This window comes from Poecilia formosa, unplaced genomic scaffold (assembly GCF_000485575.1).
Source record: "Poecilia formosa unplaced genomic scaffold, Poecilia_formosa-5.1.2 Scaffold112, whole genome shotgun sequence".
In the NCBI taxonomy this organism is placed as follows: Eukaryota; Metazoa; Chordata; class Actinopteri; order Cyprinodontiformes; family Poeciliidae; genus Poecilia; species Poecilia formosa.
The window spans coordinates 543,504-565,275 of record NW_006800051.1 but is presented as its reverse complement, the minus strand read 5'-3'; the positions used below and the strand labels follow the sequence as shown (position 1 = coordinate 565,275).

At 38.2% G+C, this 21,772-nt stretch overlaps 1 protein-coding gene and 1 long non-coding RNA gene across 5 annotated transcripts in view; both read right to left on the bottom strand.

The window, feature by feature from the left end:
• The window catches only part of pou2f2a (POU class 2 homeobox 2a), an 81,202-nt gene that overhangs the window by 21,948 nt on the left and 37,482 nt on the right, over window positions 1-21,772 (bottom strand). The window lies entirely within an intron of this gene.
• Window positions 4,439-10,396, bottom strand: LOC107837092 (uncharacterized). Its single transcript, XR_001663077.1, has 3 exons — window positions 10,304-10,396; window positions 9,176-9,178; window positions 4,439-4,448 (listed from the first exon to the last, which is right to left on the bottom strand). It is a non-coding gene; the product is annotated as an uncharacterized LOC107837092 (long non-coding RNA).

Genomic DNA, 21,772 nt, shown 5'->3' with positions numbered 1-21,772 from the left:
CAACACTGTAACTGAAACACACACACGCACGCACGCACACACACACACACACACACACACACACACACACACACACACACCGGCTGCAGGGCTGAGCTGCTGTCCCATCAGAAATCCCTAATCTAGGAGCGTGACCGTCCTCAGTTCCAGCAGCCGGGGATCAGGATGCTGCGGGCGGATTCCAAATTTAAGGATGAGATGGGATGGGGATGCAGGTTCCTGCAATCACCCCGGGGGTGGGAGGACGGTTTGGGGCCGGGGGTGAGGAGAGGGAGGTCGAGTGGTGTGATTTACCCCCCTGCTCTCCTCGCTGCGAACCGAACCTCTCAGCATTTCACGGAGCGGACGACCACAAGAGGGTTCAGCGCTCTCTGCTTTCGTCTTCTAAACACAGTTTTAGGTGGAAGTCGGTTTGCTCTCCTGTGAGACTCTAAGAGTTTTATGACCTGGAGGAAAACGATCACCGCTTCACAGAAATAAAATGTTTTACATGAGCTCACTGCTTATGTTTGGAACATAAACTCACACTAAAATAATCTAAATTCATGAATATTATGGCTTTAAATATTTATTTAGTCTTATTTTGACTCACCGACTTCAGCAGAAATAACACTGACTCTATTTTCATTTTTGGAGTACTTTTTACTTTCTTTTGAAGTATTGCTACTCTTACTTGAGTAAAATTTCCTGATGCACATTTGAGTTTAAAGCAACTCTTTTAGTTGTTTAGGTTTCTCATAAATAAAAATATTTTATTTTGTCTTGAGAATGGAGGATGTGTAAGAGCTTTCTTTCAGCCAGCTGACTGGCAATGCTCAGCAACATGCGGGGGAGGGGGAATGTCACACTGCTTTCTTATCCACCTAGATCACTTTCTCACTTTCTGCATCATTTCATTTAAAAGCTTTAAGCTGCAGGAACAAAATGATGTAAACTTTTTATGGTTTTTAAGTCGTAACCTTTCAGAGCCCGTTTGAGTAACATCATTAAATACCCGTTTAGAACCGGGTTCAAATGCAGCTCCAGGAGTTTAGTGTCTCAGCGCATCAGTAAAATGTAAAATCATGTCCTGCTTAATGAAATGCAGGTCATATTTTTGCATCAAAGCCAGTGAAAGTCAATCCAAACAACCGTATCAGCTTTCAGTGCGAATGCACGACACCAAAAGAGTCCAATTCATTACGTTCTACCGGTCCTCTGTTACTGCAATAACAGGACGTTACTTTGCATGCATCTGTTAGATAATTTTACTAATAAGTTATATTAAACTTGCAGTTTATGCAACATTTCAACTGCAAAGCAACAGCAGGGATGAAGGATCTCAGAGGGAAGTGTCGCCCTCATGGTGCTTCATATTATGAAAGGATTTATTTATGTATTAATGCTTCATACTGCAGCCTAGGTTGTGATTAATCCACATTTTTCTCACTCAACATTATGACTCTGTCATTGGAAACTACAGTACTTTTTATTGAAAGTCCATCCAAACCATTTGATATACCGGTAAAGTGCAGAGTGTGAACGGCACTTAAAGTATAAAGTCCAGTAAATGTTGCTTTTAAAATGTAAAGTTTGCACATCTTGTTGCTGCAGCTCTAGAACTGAGGGCTAAATGTGAGTCAGGTTAGAGCAACAAGATGTTCGCTTGCCTGTATATGTCTTTATTTATTCTTCCAATATGTTCTGTAAAAGTCTTTAAAAAACTTTACATTTTCTGTAGCCAACAGGAAGGATTTATGAAAACAGATAAAAATAAAAGTAAGAAAATGGCAGATTTTTCTTCTTTTATGAGCCTTTATTTTGTTCATTTCTTTAATTAGAAATGGATTATTTTCTGTTATATTTTCATCTAATTCAGTTTAAGTAAAAAAAAGATTATTTTCATTAAGTGCTGAGATTTATCAGTGTTAATCACATAATTGTAGTGAATATTGATGGTTTTCAAAAATCATTTCATCCATGAATTTTGTGTGCAGAAGAAAAGTTATTAGCGTATATTATGTTAACATAATTTAAACTAAATTATTGTAAACTTTTATTTTACCAATGTAGATTTGATGAAAACTTCATGTTGGAAACAAACATTGAGCGAAATGAGGGAGGATCCCAGAGAGATCACGGATCAATCGAGCCAAAATGTTTTACTGATTTAACATCCTCAGCATCTCAACAACAGTTCAGACATTTTGTTTCGAGATCCCAGAATTGTCGCCACCTTCCACTTGAACTCCATGTTGCCGACGCAGGCCGAGCGAATCGTCATGCCAACCGTGGAGAAAGACGGACGGACGCACGGATAGAAAAATAAAAATAAAAAATGGCCGTCCGTAGGGGCGAGTGAGCGCTGAAGGCCACGGCGTCCCCCTCCTTCTTGGACTGTTTGGCTTCAGAGAGGCTGTTATCTCTCTATTTTTACACTCCTTCCATCAACAGACCGCCCCAGACCCACTTATGTTCACTCACCAAATGACACGTGTACACACACACACGCACACACACACGCACACACGCACACACACACACACACACACACACAAATTACAGACGTAGACAATGAGCGCGGTGCTGTGAAGCCATTGTGAGTCATAAAGCGAGTTTGGACGCACTCTGCAACCTTTTCCAGACTCTTTCCTGCTGTTTGATCACGACTTATTTTCTTCAATTTGGAAACGTTTCTCTGAAAATGGCGACCCTCGCTTTGCTTTATTTTCTGAAGACATTTCGTCTGTTTTACATTTGACTTTATTGAATCCTGTTAGAAAAAAATAAAACGAGTATGATGAAAACTTCAAGCGCATCAAGGTCACTTCTTTCAGGTGATTTTTGAATAAAAGCATTTTATTTATTCTCTTCAGAGCTACTTCACAGCCAAAACATTTTATTTTCCAGAAAACTGATTGTGTGAAAGAGGCTGTTTGAATCCGTCTTTCACCTGAAAATACACACAGAAGGGTGAAGGCAACTGACCTAACACACACACACACACACACACACACACACACACACACACACACACACACACACACACGCACAGACAGTGAGCCACAATTACAGGCATCCAGGGCAGAGATAATTACAACGACACAGAGAACATGGGTGTGTGTCGGTGTCATTGTATGGATCAGATCCACAGGGGGTAGACTATACAATAACGACCAATTTAATGGAAAAGTCTATCTTTTTCTGCTTGGAATATGATTGTGTGTTCGGACTGTAACACGACGGGGAAGTCAGCGTGACGCCATTATGCTTTCCCACCACAATAATACACTGAACACAATGTATGTCTTATCATTTGCACTATAATCAGGTCTTTTATTTCGCTGTGGGTGTGTGTGTGTGTGTGTGAGGAAGAGAGAGACGGAGAGAGAGAGATGAAAGCACGCCGACACACGCTGCACGGCCGCGGCGGCGTTGGAACGAGCACGCCCCCCGCCTGGCCCACCGACCTACCACCATTTCACACCGCTGACCAGTACAAATTGGATAAGGGTCCATTCTCTCTGCACCAACACACACAACACGTACAGCGCACACAAACACCATGCACGATCACACACACACACAAAAAAGACTCAAAATGGCTGAAATGCAGCGGTTAGAGTCGGTGGTGTGTGAAGCTACAGCGGAGGACAGGTGAGGAAAGAAAGGTGAGTTTGCTCTTCCTCATCAGATATCTTCAAAATTTACAGAACTGGAGACAGAGTCTGATTTATAATAAATTGGGAAAAATAAACTTATTTTGTGTGAAAGTGTTACATGTTGGAAACTTCAGTATTTACAGCCTAAACACATCATGATTCAGGGTTGACCAACAAGTGATAGCAGAAATTAGTCATGATAAGATAGTTCGTCTTTCTATGTGTTTTTAGCCATTTTATAAGATAAATTAGTTAAAAATAAAGGGAGTTTAAAACATCATATTATTAAAAAGGCACAAAGCAACAGCAGTTAATCTTTGAATTTGGTCCTGCGTCTCAGTGCAGATGAACTGGACCAAGGTGTGATATTCACAGTGTTCTGCTGTGTCAGACCCGGTTTGATGCTAAAAGATCAACTAACTTTTTGTGAAATCTCAAAGCTCTGCAAGTGAAATAAAGTGCTTAGAGAATTATTAGCCACACTAATCACAAAGCAGGTCATGCTGTCAGTTTCACTTTCAGCTTTAAGCATTTGGAATGCTGAGGTGAGAGATGCTAAATGGTTAAATGTGTATGGCAGAAGAACAATAATGCGATAAGTTATTTATGCCCCTGATGCAGATAAACAAGAAAAAAAAAAAAAAACTAAGGTAAATTATAAACAAATTAAACCTCAAAATTCACATGTAGGAGCCCTGTTAAAGCAAAACATACAATAATTTGGATCCTTATAGACCAGAATTAGTGGTCTATAATTTTATATATATGATTTTAATGAAGTTTTCTTGAGTTTAAACGGTTCAGTTCCTCTTTTGTAACTTGTGTCTCTGCAGTTACAAAATATTTCAGGGTGCAGAAATATTTCTGCACCCTGAGGATGTTGCTATGAAACCCAAATGATTGGGAGCCAGTTTTTAAACCTCAGATCATTATGTTGGGTTGTATTTAACCCCCAACATGCTGCCTCCCCTCAGCTTCGCTGTGTAATTACAGTGTGACCCCCCTGTAGGGTCCGGCTGTGAGGATTCCTGGCTGCATGCTGTGTGGGTCTCCAGTGTTTGCCTTCATGAGACGGTCCGCTCTGGTGTGGCAGCCGCCGCATGGGAATGGAAAACCAATTTCTCTTTAAGCATTCGTTTTCATCTGGAAAAAAATAATCTTTTTTGAAGTTTTGAATGAATTCATGAGAACTAAAGGAGCTGAAACAGGTAAAAGTTTAGATTTTCATCATTAACTTGTAAACATTTTTTGTTTATTCTAGAACAGTGAGCTGGAATATAGATATTCTAGATAGTTAGATCTAACTTAATGACATTGGAATAAACATGAAAAAGCGAAAAAAAAACAAAGCAGGAGTTTAATGATATTTAACGACATGCTGGCTTATAAAAACTGTATAAATGAATCTGTTATGAATTCTCCTTTGTTGTTTATTGAGAGCAGAGTAAATGTTTTATTTCTATTCATTGCTCTTGCAATAGACTAAATAAAACCCAGGACAGCCCTTTTAAAACCGAGTCACATGTACGCACTCCGCCTCTCATTTTTTTATTACCATAACTGATTCTTAGTGCATAGTTTAATAATTTAGAGCTGATATAACTTGTGTGTATGTTTCAAGGAGAGAGATAAGGAAATAAAGATGTATGTATTAATTTACCGGATTTAAACCCAAAGCTTTACACTGCACAGCTTCACAAACAAATATATTAACAATGATGAAACATTTCTGAAGTGTGTTTTCTGGTCCTAATGTTTTGCTTACTCACTACTTATCAGATGCAATGGCTTCCACTTTACCCTGTTTAATGATATCAGTCAGTATTTGTTACAAAAGATTCAATTAGACTTTTACACTGCAGGATATAAAAATGTAAAACTAACTACAAGAACTACAGATTTGTTGTATAATTTTTTACTTCTATTGGTTGGAAAAACAAATATAACCAGGTTTATATGAAGATGCAGCACATTCAGCCATAAATACTTTGCAGAAGATGCTGCATGTCTGTACTTTAATGGAAATGAATCGTCTAAAAAGCTGATAGTTTAATAAAGAACAGATAATGAGTCCTTATGAACATAAATACATTTTTAAAATCAGCTAAATGTCTAACAGCTCAACAGTAATTCAACAGCAGGAGAAATATCACAAACATTACTTGATGTTTTGGTTCTGTGCAGTAATGTTAATGTTTTATGTTTTTATCCATTTAGTTTTTGCCAAAGTCGTCATGTTCTGCGATACAGTTTCAATAAAAGCAAACAGCAGCTGTGATCTACATAAAAACAACTCAGAAATCCTCAAATTAACCTGCATAACATGCAGCAATTAGACAACAACACAAACATGGAAGTTATTAGATTTTAGAAAGACTAAACAGCAAGTTAACCAACATGGATTCACACCCACAACATTTCTTTAAATGACCAAATCCAGATTAACAGTTTAGTGTTAATCTGTTAATCAACAGAAAGATAATAAGATGTGACTTTTTCACAAAATTTCTCCCACATCTGAGCCCCTTTATTTTTTAAAAAAGAAAGTACTTCCAGATAAATTCAGCTAAGTGTCAGAGGAGATGCTTTAAGTTTCTACACTGATAAAGAAATTAAGTAGAAATTGACTGACAGAGAAATGTATCCAGCATTTTACTGTGTTGACAAAAAAGACCCTGAAGGTATTAAATTAACTTTATATTCACAATATTTTGAGAAGTTAAGTTAGATGAGAGCAGGACTGCAACAATTAATCTGACTAATCATGATGAATCTATAACTGAAACAATCATCAACTAATTTTGTCGATTACTAACTGGAGCATAGAGACTAAAAAATGCCATTTGCTGAAAGAGCAACAGAATCGGAAGACAAAAAAAGAATAGAAATATCTCAAAGCTTCACCTGATTTAAATTCTGCAAAAAAATCTCCCATTAGGCAAATTATGAAATCCATTTATTAATCAGTTAAAATAATAAAAATATAATGAAATGATAAAAAGTAAGTTTAGTTTTAAGCAGACTTTTTCACATTGATTTTTAGAAGTATTTCTTAGCTGCAGATGCATCCTTTGGCACAAATGATCATAAACCCACTAAAGGAATCATGCTATTGTATTTTAGGCAATAAAATGTTTTTCTTCCTTGAAAAAGTTGCATGTAAAATGTATTTCTAACATTAATTTCATTTAATGTTGAATGGAAAATCTGCAGATTGTGCCACATTTTTATTTACCTGATTAATCATCAGAGTAATCGGTTACTAAATTCACTGTTAGTTGCAGCCCTATATTATCTGTTTTTGCTTTTTTAAAGTATTTGTTATTTTTTTTAAAGGTGAATTTAACTTTTAGATTTAAAATCCATCAAAACTAAACCATAAAAGTAATTTCTAAACACTAGGTAAAGAAATAGGAGGTAATTTAGCAGATCTTTTTAAATGACGTTTTACTGAGTTAGCCTAAATTTGAACATTTCCATATCTGTAAATTTGTGTGTTTATCCAGCAGAGGCAGCCATGTGGCCCAGAGTGTTTACATTTGTTGACAGGGGCACACCGGGTTATATCTCACGGTAATCAATGAACAAGGGAACGAGAGGAGAGCAGGAGGGAGGGAGGGAGGATAAAAATCGGTAAGGAAAGCAGGTTATCTCCTGTCATTAACGGAGGGATTCCCGCGTGGGAGGGAGGGAGAGGGGGAGTGGCGGGCAGCGTAAGGGAAAGACCTGGATTCATTGAGAAAAAACAGCGTGTTTGGCATGAAGAGAAAGCAGACAATTATCTATATTGATTAAAGCCAGCCAGCCAGCACGGAGAAGACAGAAAACTATGGCTGGATCAATAGCGAGGGAGGAAGGGAGGGAGGGAGAGAGGAAGGAATGTAGGCCAGAGGAAGGAGGGATATCTGCAGACAGACGGGACCGGATGGGTTCAGAGGCGGATAGAAGAGGAAAACTGGCTGAAAAAAGATGAAGACGGACAGGATTTGATGAAAAGATGACTGTTCAGAAATCTCACAGCGAGGAACGACAGTGACGGATTCATCAGAGAGGCAGGTAGGATGTTAATGAAGACGACGGCTGGATAATTAATGACTTTGCATTTAGTTTGTGATCAGTACGACTGGAGGTGAGGAGGGACAGAGCAGCTCTGCTTGTTATTTATGGCTCAGTGGCCTCTCTGTAACCGTCCTGTCTAATTAAACTCCTCATCAACCAAAAATGACCCGACTCCTCAGGACCACAGTGTTAATTGGTGCCATTTACAAAAGCAGGACTCAAAGTGACATGATAGATGTTAAAACTCTTCACTTAAGAAATTATAAGAGTGAGAAAATTAGGAAATTTAGAAATACTAATAACTTTACTTTCTTATATGCATCAGGACAGTAAAGTGATTTATGGTGTTTTTCCACCTGATAGTCCGGCAGACAACATTTGTCACAGTTTCTGTGTCGAACCAACCAAACCTTTTGAGCAACCTGTTCCCCTCCTCGCCTGTGGGGGCGCTACACCAAGAACCACTGACGGAAACATGAAAACCTGTGAAGAAAACACCGAACACAACTTTCTGCTTCACAAAAAGTAAATAAAAATGGAGTGGCATCGTATTTTAGCGGTTGTCTCACATTTGGCGAATAGATGATGGATATCTGGATATCTGAAGAACTCAAACTAGAAAACTATTTATTCATCATTTATCTATTTTTATCGATTATCTAACTTTAGAAATGACCTACAACCTGAAGCAAATTTTGCATAAAACTGATTCCAGTTTCATAATTATCTCCGATATCTTTTTATTTTAAAAATAGCAGACGATTGATATTTGGATACCTGATGAAGTCATCAACTAGCAAAATAATTATTCATTATCTATATTTATCTATGAACAAACTTTAGAAATTGCCTAGAACTTATTTTAAAAACCTAATGATCACATTTTGTATTTCTAGATAGAGCGCTGTCTTTAGTTTTATTTTTGACACAGGATTTATGAACTTTTTTCGCCATTTTATTTCCTTCTCTGTCACTTTCTTTCACTTTACCGACTGATTCTCTCCAAGCAGCCTCCCCTCCGCCTCCTCTTGTTTTTCTCTTTTCAACTTTATCCACAATTTCTCCATCATCTCTTCAGTCCCGTCCTCATCTCTCCATCTGTCTCTCCCTCCACAGGGTCACGCTGATGGTCACCAAGGTGCTGTAGTGAGCAGTATGGAGGATTGTAGGTCTGGGGCAAAATGGCCCCTAAATGGCTCTCAAACTCACGCTGGCTTTATTGATGCTCTGCTCTGACGCCAGCTAGCCCACAACGCTATATGTGTGAGAGAGTGTGTGTCAGAGGGAGAGTGGCACTGATTGCTATGTTGATGAAACAGAATAGTCCCACATCTCTCTGAAAGCTTCTCAGCTCAGACGGTGCAGACAGACGAGACAGAGACAGGTGGAAAACACATGATTTTTAGTGCATTGAGCTGGTTGTTTCCAGACATGCTTTAAAAAAATAAAAATAAAAAATACTGGAGAAGCTTCACAAACTAAGAGTTCATGTTTTTGCACTTTTAAATTCAAGTTGTTTTGGGTCCAGCGATGCCTCATGTTGCAATTCACTGCAAATGTTGCGCCGATTCCCTCCGATCCTGCTCTGATTATGTATGTGTAACTTAAAATGTTTTGAACAAATTCCCTGGCTCCGAGCTTGTAGGCGTTTCGTAATAAATAAAAAATACAAGAGAAAGTTGCTGATAAAACTTACAGCAATACAAGCAGACAGCAAAACACTGAATTTGTTTGGGTAATATTTCACAGGCTCCCAAATCAGCTCTGCTAACAGGGCGGGAGCAGAAAACTCTCTGTGAAAGTTGCTCTCCTCCTGGAGTGAGGCTGATTTTAGGAACATTTCAAACCGTTTTCACCTGCTGGGGGTGAATTAACAAGGCTGAGTCTACAGTCACATATTTATAGAACAGCACAAATCAACTACAATACTTGACATCAGGAGATAAATATGACTAAAGTCTATATTGCAATGAGTTTTATGTGAATCAACCTTTCTACAGACAGAGTGCAGGTTAACCTGTCATTATAACAGTTGCTGATACTTACAGGAGAAATACAAAAGAAAATGCATGTTTTTTTTAAATGAGGGAATAACATTAGAAGATGATATGAAGGTAAAAATGGTTGATTTTACATAATATTCCCCTTTTGAAATATTTTGTGACGTAAACTCTGTGAAAAATCTCAAAAACTACCATGAAAAAGAGGAAATACTGTAATACAAACAACTGTATTGAAATTTAAAAAGTCAAGATGGACACAGATTCATTGTCCTAATGTGGAGAAATTCAGGTGTAACAGCAGCAAGTTATAGTAAGTAGAACCATGTAGATTCGTAAAAAATATAAAAAAATAAAAATAATAGACCAGTTGAGTCAGGGCAACTTTACAGCATCAGAAAACTAATATGTGCAGTCATTAAAAATAGCGAACGCAGACAAAGGGTTCATTCACACTTATTTAGTCTGCTTTAATCAAACTCCGATTTGTTTGCCAGAAAATCTGGTTTGTCTGGGGAGGGAGGTGTGAATGTGCAACCAAACTCTGATGTGGACTAAAATTATAAAATCCAACTCTGGTCCGGTTCGAATGCGTGAATGAACGCCAAGCGGGTTGGAGACGATTCCAAAAGCACAAAGTGGACTACAACACAGGGAATTCTGGGTAAATGCAGCCAAAACAAACATGCTAGTCTAGCGCTAGCAGCAGAAATGTCTCATGATTTTTTTTTCTTTTTACCAAAGACAAGAGAAATCCTACAACCGCTAACATCTCTGTTTTTGTTTACATTTCTTGAATTAGAAAGTTGCGCTTATTGTCTTCTTCAGAGGTTTTGTGTTGTTTCCTTCAGTGGTTCTTGGTGCAGCGCCCCCACAGGCCAGGATGGGAACAGTTTGCTCAAAGAGTTTGGTTTGATGCAGTACAGTGTGAAAGAGCTAAAAATTTAATATATGTTGTAACTTTGGTTCCCAAGTCAAATATTGAACATAGATGCACCAATCAGGCTTTTCCTGACTGATATCTGATGTTAAACCCGTTTATAAATTGCAACGTTTTTTATTAGCGTTAACAATGGATGAAAATGAGCTGAAAGGATTTTGATGAAGGACTTGGAATATAATCCAACAGAAAATCATGAAATTACAAGATTGTCTGGATTTATGCAAGGCTTTATTCCCAACCTGTTTATTTCACCTTTAAGTATGGACTGAAAATAGTTTTAAATTTTAATATGTTTACTGAACAGGCAAAAATGGTTCAAGAAACCAGTAACACTGAGAGCAAAGGAGAAAAATAAAAGAATAAATCTTATAAACTCCATCAATCAACACAGATTTTAAACCTTGATGCAAACCTGGAGACAACGAGTCTTGCAGGATTTCAGGTGTGGAAAAGAGCTAAGAGATTCTTTAAAGATGCAAAAAGCATAAGAACATTTCTTACTCACTCAAACAGACACATTGCATCATTTTCTGTCGAAAGACATGAAAAATATAAGCGAGTGTCTATCCAGCGATGAGATGTCTGGTTTTGATTCTCGAGTATCAACTTTTAGGGTAAACTGCGATTGAGAGAAAAGATTTTCAGAACTTTTCTTAAACCAACCAGGAAGTAGAAATGATCAATATTTCTTCTAGATTGTATAAAAGTCAATCAACTCACCCTGAAACTGATCATTAAAGATTCTGGCTGACTCTCAGGTGTGACCCGCCAGTTCTGACTGGTTAGAGATGGTGAAAAATGAGACTGCCCCGCCCCCACCTGCTGCTGCACACCACAAGTCAGCTGGCTGAAACAGGAATAATGTCGATTTATCTTGCTTACAAGAAAGGAAAATTAATCTGTTGACTGTGAAGATGAGGAAATTGAAAGTAAATGAAAAAAAAAAGATTATATCTGTGGGACAACTTCTGTTTGTTTAAAAATAAAAGACTTAAATAATGTTATGACTGGGGTGAACATTTATCAAACTGTTTATCAATTATAGTTTTAATCATCAGTTTTATCACCATCAACAACAAAATATCATGATAAAACTTTAAGTCTATATTGTCCATCCTAGTTATGCTTTGTTTTTAAATCTTTATTTATGTAATTGTTCATACCTGGAAGATAATTTTGAAACCTAAAGAAAAATAAAGGGATAAAAAGTTTTTTTTTGCATTTAACTGCAGAACAGATCGATGTTTGTTGATCCGTTTACAGAGTGAAAACAACATTACTTAGTCATTTTGAAGCATTTAAGCAACAAGAAAACTAAATCTGACTTTTTATTGTTTTACAGATCAAGGAAAATATTGGCAGATTCTGATCGCAGATTGATCAATTAGTACGTTATTATTATTAAAAACACAAACGAGCTAAAATTTGATCTACATGAGAAATCATTATAAATCTATGAGCAAGAGGATTCTCCTCTGGTCAATGTGAGGAAAAAACACTGGTGGCCACATCTTGCTTCTCCACACACACACACGCACATGCACACGCACACGCAAACCCAACACACACATAAATGTCTCCAGTCAGTCACACACAGTTAGGAATCTCATCCACATTCTGGCTGAATGTCCACCTTCGTTTCCTTCAGCTGACGCTGGCATGTTATTCTGGACATAATGCAACTCAAAGCAATGTGTATTCATCCTCTCCTCTCTCTCTCTCACACACACACACACACACACACACACACACACACACCCACACACCCACACACACACACACACACACACAGTTTCCACTCTCCTCCATCTCACTCTCACGCAGACAGACTCTGGAGGTGTGTGAAGTCTCGCCAGCCTCTGAATCTGTAAATAATATTCTCTTCATTAACTTTTTAACACCTGCTCCACATAAATGATATGCAGATACGTTATTACCGCACCGCAGCGTCGTTCAACAGACAGAAGAAGAATATTTTAATGCTGAGAGTAACTAGTCTCACTTTGATATTGCTTCTGATGTGCGATTAGTGGAAGACTGAGTTCAATAAAGAATAATCTTCTCTGGCAGATTCGGTGAAATTTGGGATGCAAACATATGTTAAAGTCTGTTTCCTATAGGTGGGGGGGTTCAGGGCTGGGGGGGTCCAGGAGAATCATGCTTATGAAAAATAAATTTCAAAAAGCCAGCATTACCTCTGCTCAGACCTGAGCTTCAGCCTTTGCATTTCAATGTGAGGTTCAGCCTCCATTATTTATGATGCTTTACACCTCAAAACCAGAGCCTACCTCACTCGCTCCGGTTCTCTCCACCACCCATCCCCATAGTAACTACCAACCCGGGGTTTCAGCCGAGCGCCGGACCTTCAGAACCAGCAGGGACTCGATGGGTCGCGTCATGAAACATGACATTTAGGGATAGTTCGAACGAGTCGCTTCGCATTTTCGCTCCGACTTTAACTTCGGTGTCGGATTCACACGTTTGCTCAGTGATGTCACGCATCAGGATGTCAAAATGTTCGCCGGTTGCAGAGTGCCTCATCCAAGTCAGGAGGAGCTTTTTTGCTTGACATGTCGGATGATGCACGGTCAGAAAAATGACGGTTTGTTATCAAAGAGCTGAAAACAAATGGCAGAAACAAGATGCTGAAATGCTGCTTCCAATTAATTCAATTAATCGGATAAAATATTTGGCAGGTTTTTCATTTAGCCACTTAAGCTTTCTTGTACAATGTTAGAAATACATTGAAAGATGCAAATAAACAAGTATTTCAGTATCATGGTAATTGATTAATCGATTACTCTGAAGATTAACCGTTCGTTTAACCGGATAAAATATATGGCACATTAATTTAAGCCTTCTTATACAATACTGAAGATACATTCAAACAAGTAACATTTTATTCCCTATAATGCGAATAGACAGCGTTCCTTTAGTGTAGCACAGGATGCAGTTAAAACGTGAAAAGCTCCTCTCTGCCTGACTTGACATCAGTACAGTGTACAGCTGATCGGGTGATTAATTTTGGGTTAATTGATTAATTGCACTGGAAGGCAATGGCCCGGTGAGCATTGAGATGGATTTAGGAAAAATATCAGAGCTAAACAAATTTATACTAATGTCAACATTCTCACAGAAACATAAATATAGAACCCTAAATAACCTACTTAGACAGTTTATCAGCACATAAATACTGATTTTGGGGTTTTAGTTACACTTTAATGACCACTAAACTAGAGATGCACTGATATATTAATATTTGTGTCGGTCCTGATGATCCATAAAGGCAGATCTACTCAGTCTAACTCTATGCTTTGAGCTCCTTCATGCTTTATGATTCACTTTACATTTTATTTAGAATTCCTAATTGGACTTTCTGAACCATTTAAAAGAAGATTTGTTAGTTTATTTTCACATGTCAACCCATTGTTTTGATCAGTTTCAGTTTCTTAATGTTTTATTTTTATACTGGCTTTCATACTGCAGCGACTGACCAAGCTAGTGCAGCTACTGGAGCAGAGTTATCCAAGTAAGTTCATAATTCACTACATTTTTGTCTTTGTTTTTAAAAAAAATAAACGTCTTAAGTTAATTCAGCGTTGTTTTTCTGTATCAGATCGCTATCGGTCGTCGGTAAACCTCAGATATCGGTAGTGAAGAAAGAGGATCGGTGCATCCTGACGCTACATGCTTGCTAACTTTGCTGGCCAGTTTTATTTGAAGGCATATTTATCTTTAAGGAGGCTACAAGTAGACAGACAAATATCTCTTGAAATACATGTAATCAGGTCACAGCAGTCACATTTAAACTCATTAAAACAAGCCAAAATAGTCATAATCTCCCTCTGATTATTAAATAAGAGCTTTTTCTTTTATGGCCGTCCAGATCGGAGCACATTTTGTGCTCTTCAGAGGTGGAGAATGAAAAGCAGGGCGTCCTTGAGGATCGTGGCGGCTGGGTTAATGGTCTCTTTGGTGCTCAGCTCCAACACAGCTATAATTACAGGAGAGCAGAAAGCCTAATTCAGAGGAAAGAGCGAACTTATACAGCGAGAGGCTTCATGAAGTTCAAATCTGGCCGACCTCCGTGAAGCTCCACATTGTTCAGAAGGTTGCCGTGCCCAGTACAGTCCTGGTGGGCCTGCATGCAGTTAAATTGTAAAATGAAACTAATGTAATAACCGCAGAGCCTAGAAGGGATGGGCCTTTTCATGGCGGAAGATTTATAGGTTCTGAGCGCACAAGAATCTCCATTTCCTGAATTAGAAGAGAAGTGACCCCAGCCCAGCGACAATAGTTGGTGTGTGGCGTTAGAGCATCTGCCAGACATTAGTCAGGCGCACCACCGCCTAAATGATGGAGCTTCTGAGGGGGTTGTAAATTACAAAGGGAATGAGGGGGAACATCCATCAGTCCGTCCATCTGGGGGAGTGTGTGTCCAGAGCGGCGGACAAAAGGGCCTGCTGCTGCCGCTCTGCGCTGACCAAAAGCTCTGCTGGTCAGACTTAATGAACCCATCCCCCAACTTCACACACACACATAAAAATATATATATTTCATATTATATATATACACACACACACACACAGCCGCCACCCCCAGCAGTAGCCGTGTCACTACTAATATTGACGAAGCCCCCCATGACTCCCTCCTTCCTCGCTCCCTGCCCCCCTCCAGAAACCGCTGTTGTCCACATCTCACCTCATCCATAGTAGACAGTATTGATTTTCAGCACGGAAAATAAAAAAGGCCATGAATTTTAATGCCTGGCTGTCTGTCTGTCTGTCTGTCTGTCTGTCTGTCGCTCGCTTCGCACTCATCCTCACCTCCTCTGCTTTTATTCAAAGAGCCGTCTCTTTCCCTCCTGCTCTCTGATGTCGCTCTGTTTGTCCCTTTGCCTCGGACCGTCTTTCTTCTCCCACCAGTGATCTCCCACTTTCCTCTCACTCCTTACTGGGACTATTTTTTTGTTTTCAGATTCAGGTGGAGGGAAGGAAACAAAAACTGGCTTTAGGTGTGGAGGATTCAATCTTCTGGACATCTGAGTGTCTCAATGAGCGTAAGAAAATAAAAAATAAATGCTTTGTTGAAGCGTTTTCCCGTTATTGTATAAATATATTCAGTATATGAATCAAACAACAGTCTAAGGAAGCGTACCATCAACCACAAGACTAAGTTTTGAGTCCTGAACTGCATTTTTAGGGGAAACCTGACTGAAAAAGTTTAAGTTTTGTAAAATGTTTTCTTTTGCATCTCGAGGGAGAAAAATATATTTTCCATCACGTAAATTCTTAATATTCTGATTATTCAGTCATCAATAGAAGGAGACTCCACTTTCCACCATTTTCTACTGACAGTTTTCTTACTTTCAACAAACATTTTGCCAGATTTCATTGGGATTTTATTTGTTAGACCAAAACAAACGAGGTGATAAGAGTAAGGTGGAAGCAACATGATGTTTGGTTTTATGACTCTGAATTCAGTTTGCCCAGTTAAAACTTTACAAAACCATTTTTTGCTAATCATGACTGATTTCCCCCCCCATCCTTTAAGAGGTTCAACAGCATCTCTGAACTTCACTTTTTAAATCATGCGACAAATTCTTTACTGGATTCTTATCTGGTCTTTGACTAGGCCATTTCAACACATGAATATGCTTTAATCTTTAGTCATTGGTGTCCAAACTTTTTGTCATGTTGGCCAAACTCGTCAGGTCACACACAACATAAAATCACCAAAACTGTTGCGATTTTTAACTTTTCTACAATAAACTAAGCATGAACTATTTTAATTAAACAAATAACGTAATATGATTTTTTTGTAGATCCAAACCTTCATGTGGTTTTTGCACATTTTCCTCATTAAAGGATCCAGAGTGATTGTTAATTTAGGCTTGTTTGAAGAAAACAAAAAATAATTCATCTATTCTCAGCAATAAAGACAGGATTACTGGTGATTCTTCATCTGAAATCCTTTTCTGTATTTAGCCAAGTTTCAGTAAAGACATTAAAAATAGGTTTGGGTGCACAAAGGTGAACTTTAGAGTACAAGTCAATCCGTAGATGAGGTCCTAGTTACCATGGCAACGAAAGGAAACCAGAACGCTTGGGAAGAGATGATGACCTACAGTTACATCTAACACTTTTGCAAGAAATTTATCTGAAAAGTAGAAATTTTGTCCTAATTTATTTAATCTACTCGAGTTGTGGACGCGTGCTGGGCCGCACAAAATGAGTCCAGGGGCCGTAAATGGCCCCCGGGCCCTACTTTGAACACCTTTGATCTAAACCATTCGACAGCAGCTCAGCCGTACTGAAATGAAATGTGCCATACTCATATTTCCGACTGGCTGCCAGTCAAATCCATCAAGCTGCTTTTCTCCTCAAGCTAGCAGAGCAAGCGCTAAATGAAAAAACTTCTGACCAAAAAAAGACCAAAGGAACCATCAAAACCCCCAAACAACTCAAGGCCGACTAAAATCAGAAGATATGAGGCAGCCTTTATGCTAAATAAATGTAATAATCATTGAATAGAAAATAAAAGTGAGAAATTTTTTTTTGTGAAAAGTTAGATAGTGCAAACCTTCAAAACACAGCTAACTGTGTAACTTCTAAAAGTTGTTTGTTGCATTGGATTTTGTTTGGACAAATTTATGCCAAAATTGTTGGTTTTTTATTTGTTAAATATTTTAAAAACATGAACTAGCACGTGGTGCTTTATAAAATTCAATTTTAGTAAAATAAACCAATGTTTGTGACAAAATGTGCTAAAGTCAAGAGATATAAACAACTGCAGGGCCTGAGGATCAATTTTACAACGTCTTCGGATATGACTGCAGTGGAGCTCTATTGGATTTCTGCTGTTATTTGATGGTTATTAAGCCTGAGAGTAGCCACTGGTGACCACAGCATCAGACCCAAACTCACGCTGAATAAAGAAAACACATCCTCCAGGAATCATGGAACGCTGTTTCAACTCGGACCCAGCTTTCCATTTTAAAGAAAATAATACGTGTTTTGATGGTAATTTCATCAATATGATGGAAAAAACACCACAGTGGAGGGAAAGGGCTGACAAGCTGAAGCATAGTGATTTCAGCACTCAGGGAGGGCAGGAAGAAACTGTCAATTGACATCAATGACGGGTTGCATGCTTCTGTCAGCGCTGACGGCACATCATCCAAACTGTTTCCGCTAAAAAGCTCCACTTTCAAAAAGAGGAAAGATTTTCCCTCGATATCCGGTGCAGCGTGAAAGCAGGTGTTAAATCTGATAACTGAGACAATGTCATGCAAAAAATAACAATAAAAACAACTTTTAGTTTAAGAGCAGAAACAAGCAAAAACTGGAGATTTATAAAAACTGGATTAAAAAACATTTCTCCATTAATCACTTAAATAAGTTAAATGAGACTGAAATAAAATATGGATTCCCTTTGAAAGCAACAACTCTGTGGTGCTAAAAATAACTTTCAGAAACATTTCTGACTTATGTTCTTGTAACTGTATGGACGTGACCGCGTGTCACAGCAATTATTGCCTCACAAACACAAATCCTGCTCTTAAAAAAAGTTCCCATTTTTAATATGCTTCTTTTGGACACCAGACACATGAAAAAGTCTGATTTTTTTCACTAAACTGCACACATATTTTAAACTTTATTGGTTTTTTTAGTGAACAAAGAAGGGAGAAAGCAGTAGAATGAGCAATCCTGATAATACAGACAGTTTTGGGTGATTTTAAACTTTATTAATTGGAATTTATTGTGGAATTATCAGAAATTCATGATGATATCACTTCTACTTACATCTGGTGTGAGCCTTGTTTATTTGTTGTATAAATTTTAAAAGCTGCTCATATGAATCTATGCGTTTGGGTCAAGGCCAGAGCGCTGCCATGTTTACACAATTAAAACTCAGTTATTGAAGTTTGCCTCGCCTCAAATCGTGAGTCAAACCAGCAACTTAAATGTTGAATGAAGGCAAAGAAGGAGAAAAAAGTCAAAGGTTATTTTTGGTTACGTTTAATCTATGAATCACTAAAAAAAAAACATTTTTCCTGGTTTTCTTGTAAACAAGTTGCTATTAAACTCTGAATTTGAGGAGGTAAAGGTAAATATTTAAGCTTTTCTGATGAATGAAAGCCCTCAGAAAATGCTTCATCTGTAGGTTCACCTGAATTTTATGAGGCAATTGGAATAATTGTATTAAATCTAATAATTTAGCACAGATTGAAGCGTATAGCGAGGTAAAAACACCTTAAATACTTTATAGATCTGTTTTTACAAAATAATGCTCTGTGGGTTTGTGCCAACAACAAATCAGGGTTGCAAAGCAACAAGGTGGAAATTTCTATTTCATGAATACTTAATTGAAACAAACACCAAATTTGAGAAGTGTATCAAATTAATTTGTTAAAATACCTGCTAAATTACTCATTTGTATTTCAAATCAAGTCATTTTTCAAAGCCGAAGTCACATTTCGAGTCCGTTGTCCCAAGGTAAATCTCTGCTTAGTTATGCAACAAGTCAGATGCAAGCCTATAAATCATCATTGTTTCTGTCTATTTATGGTTCAAATAGGCAAAAGCCTGTTGAATCAAACAGAAAGTGTATTATTAATCACAAATAACCTGTTTTTTCTCCATCTCTTACCTTCTTGACTGAACTCCATCGTTTACATTTTTCTGCATCGACGACGTTCTCTCAGCTTTTAAAAGAGCTAACTAATAAACGCTACAGATGCATAAATTGAAAAATGAGGTCAGCTGCCCTGTTTCCCCTCCTGCATTCAGAGCTCATGTTTCATGCTCAACATCAAGCCTGGGTGCATCTTGAGAAGGCCAGGACCGGTCCGGCGTGCGCTGTGATTGCATTCAGCTCAGAGGAACCATTACCAGCAGGCTGGCTTTGGCTCACAGCGGCTGGATGTCATCCTCCATTTGCTGCATAACCTTCAGGCCAGCTCAATCAGCTGTCAATTGGGATGCTTTCAAAACAAACTCCGGCCCATTATCGGCAAGAATGCCACAAACACAAGCAGTGGGTTAAATGTCAGATTCCTGAAGAAATTGTTTTCCCACTTAGCGCAGCCTTGGACTTTGTAGAGGCTGTGCATCTCTTCAAGGAATGCCACTTTAGGCTTCTTCACGAAAAAAAGGAAACGGCAGAAAGAAACCAAAATAAAACATATTTGTATGTTTTTTTTTAAGAATAATCAGAGAGGAATGCGGTGGTTTTTTTTCCCTTATGTCATTATTCCACGCAGAGCGAGTGTTTATTCATCTCTGGGAGGAAACCAGCGCCGCTGTGGGACAATGAAGGTATTTTCTAGCTTAATAAAAGCTTAGTTATTTTCAATTCATTCATTCTGGATTACATCTTTAGACTGAAGGTCGCTGGGCATGACTGCTTTCATATACGCTCCATTTTTAATGGGTAGAGCACAAAATGTGTCCGCCTTTCATTATAAGCTACAAACTGACCCATTAGAAGCAGAAGCGTTGGGAGACGTTTAGCTTTAAGCCCAATTTCACAAAATATTTAATCATTTCCACGATGACTGCAATGTAATTTATTTCAAGTATTCTTATGACACGAATAAAAATCCACTGCAGGAGAAAACGACAATTTGTCCAACTTCCCTCCCTCCCAGTCTTGTTAATCCACTCATCCACTCAATGTCAAGTCCACCGTCTGTGCGTCCGTCTGGCTAACTGACCCACAGCCCCACCCACCTTGACCCTGACCTCTGACCCCCCCAAACCGCCCCACCCCCGTAGCAGGTCCCTCTGTGGAGGACAATGGAGCCTCTGGACAAAAACACAATGATTTCAGGCTGTAAAGATGGCATGCTGCAATAATCCCCAGCTCATCCTCCTCTCACACTCACACATTGAAAGCTCTAGGACTGATTAAATACATGCAATATACAGATTAGTTTATATGTGTGGGATTAAGATGATCAAATATATAAATCATACATAATTTGAAATCTTTTAGAGCAGTTGAACTAAACTTTAAAAGTCCAAACATACTATTAAATTAATATAATATTTGGGTTCTAAATTATATCACAAAGCCAGGATTGGCATAAAGTATAAGGTCTGGGGATGGGAATTATATCTAACTTAAAGAACACAATATTTATTGGCATATTTTATGAAAAAGCATCTTGGTTGTTGGAACAAAACAGCTCTACTTTGCATCAAAACGTCTCTTCCACTGTGATTTTATGGTGAACTTGAGTTATTTAAATAAGAATCAATGCTGGGTGTCAAAAACAATCAATATGCTGCATGTTGGGGTGTAATGACGAAATAATACAGCTGCACTATTTAGATCTGTGGATCTAAATTAAACTGAGCGTCTTTTCTGCCTCAGTCTCAACACTGAGGTGATTCCTGGAAAAGTGCATTAAGATTCAGAGCATCAGGGAGACGGAGCTGATTGTGTAACGTTTCAAGCTTTAATTGGTGTTTTTAAAATGTTCAAAAAGTTTAAAAAAGATCAACTTTGAGTGAGATTTCTCTAGAATCGTTGGCTTTTTTCACACATCACCTCTCTTATTGGGCTTGATGTTCCTTTGATGCAGGTGTGGAGGTGCAGAGGTGAGTGGAAGATGGTCAGCTAGCAAACATCAACATTTATATTTGAATAGAAATATAATAATAATAAGTGAGACTATAAAGACAGAGTCTGCTGCATTCAGAGCAGTCGGCTTGTTCCTGAGTTTATAGCCTCACAAAAGAAGCTGCATTAATACCATAATCATGTGATCATGTCTCTATTTAGACAGAGCTTCAATAGACAGCGCCAAAAAACTCATTGTTCTATTACAGAAAATCACAACGAACTAGATTCTGTTGACTCCAGCTGACAAAGAAATCACTTGGATTGAGTAAAATGTGACTCGAACGCATCAGAGACTAACTTTATCACGTTATATGTCCACTTTATTCTTTTAACATTGATCCGCTTCTTTAAATCCACCTAAAATCTAAAGCAACCTATTACTTTCTACTCAGTTTACCAGAGACGAATCAATCAGCAGATCAATAACAATCATAAAATAAAATGCATGAAAAACTAATAAATCCAACCAGTTTCAGACTGAAAAGAGCAAACAGCAT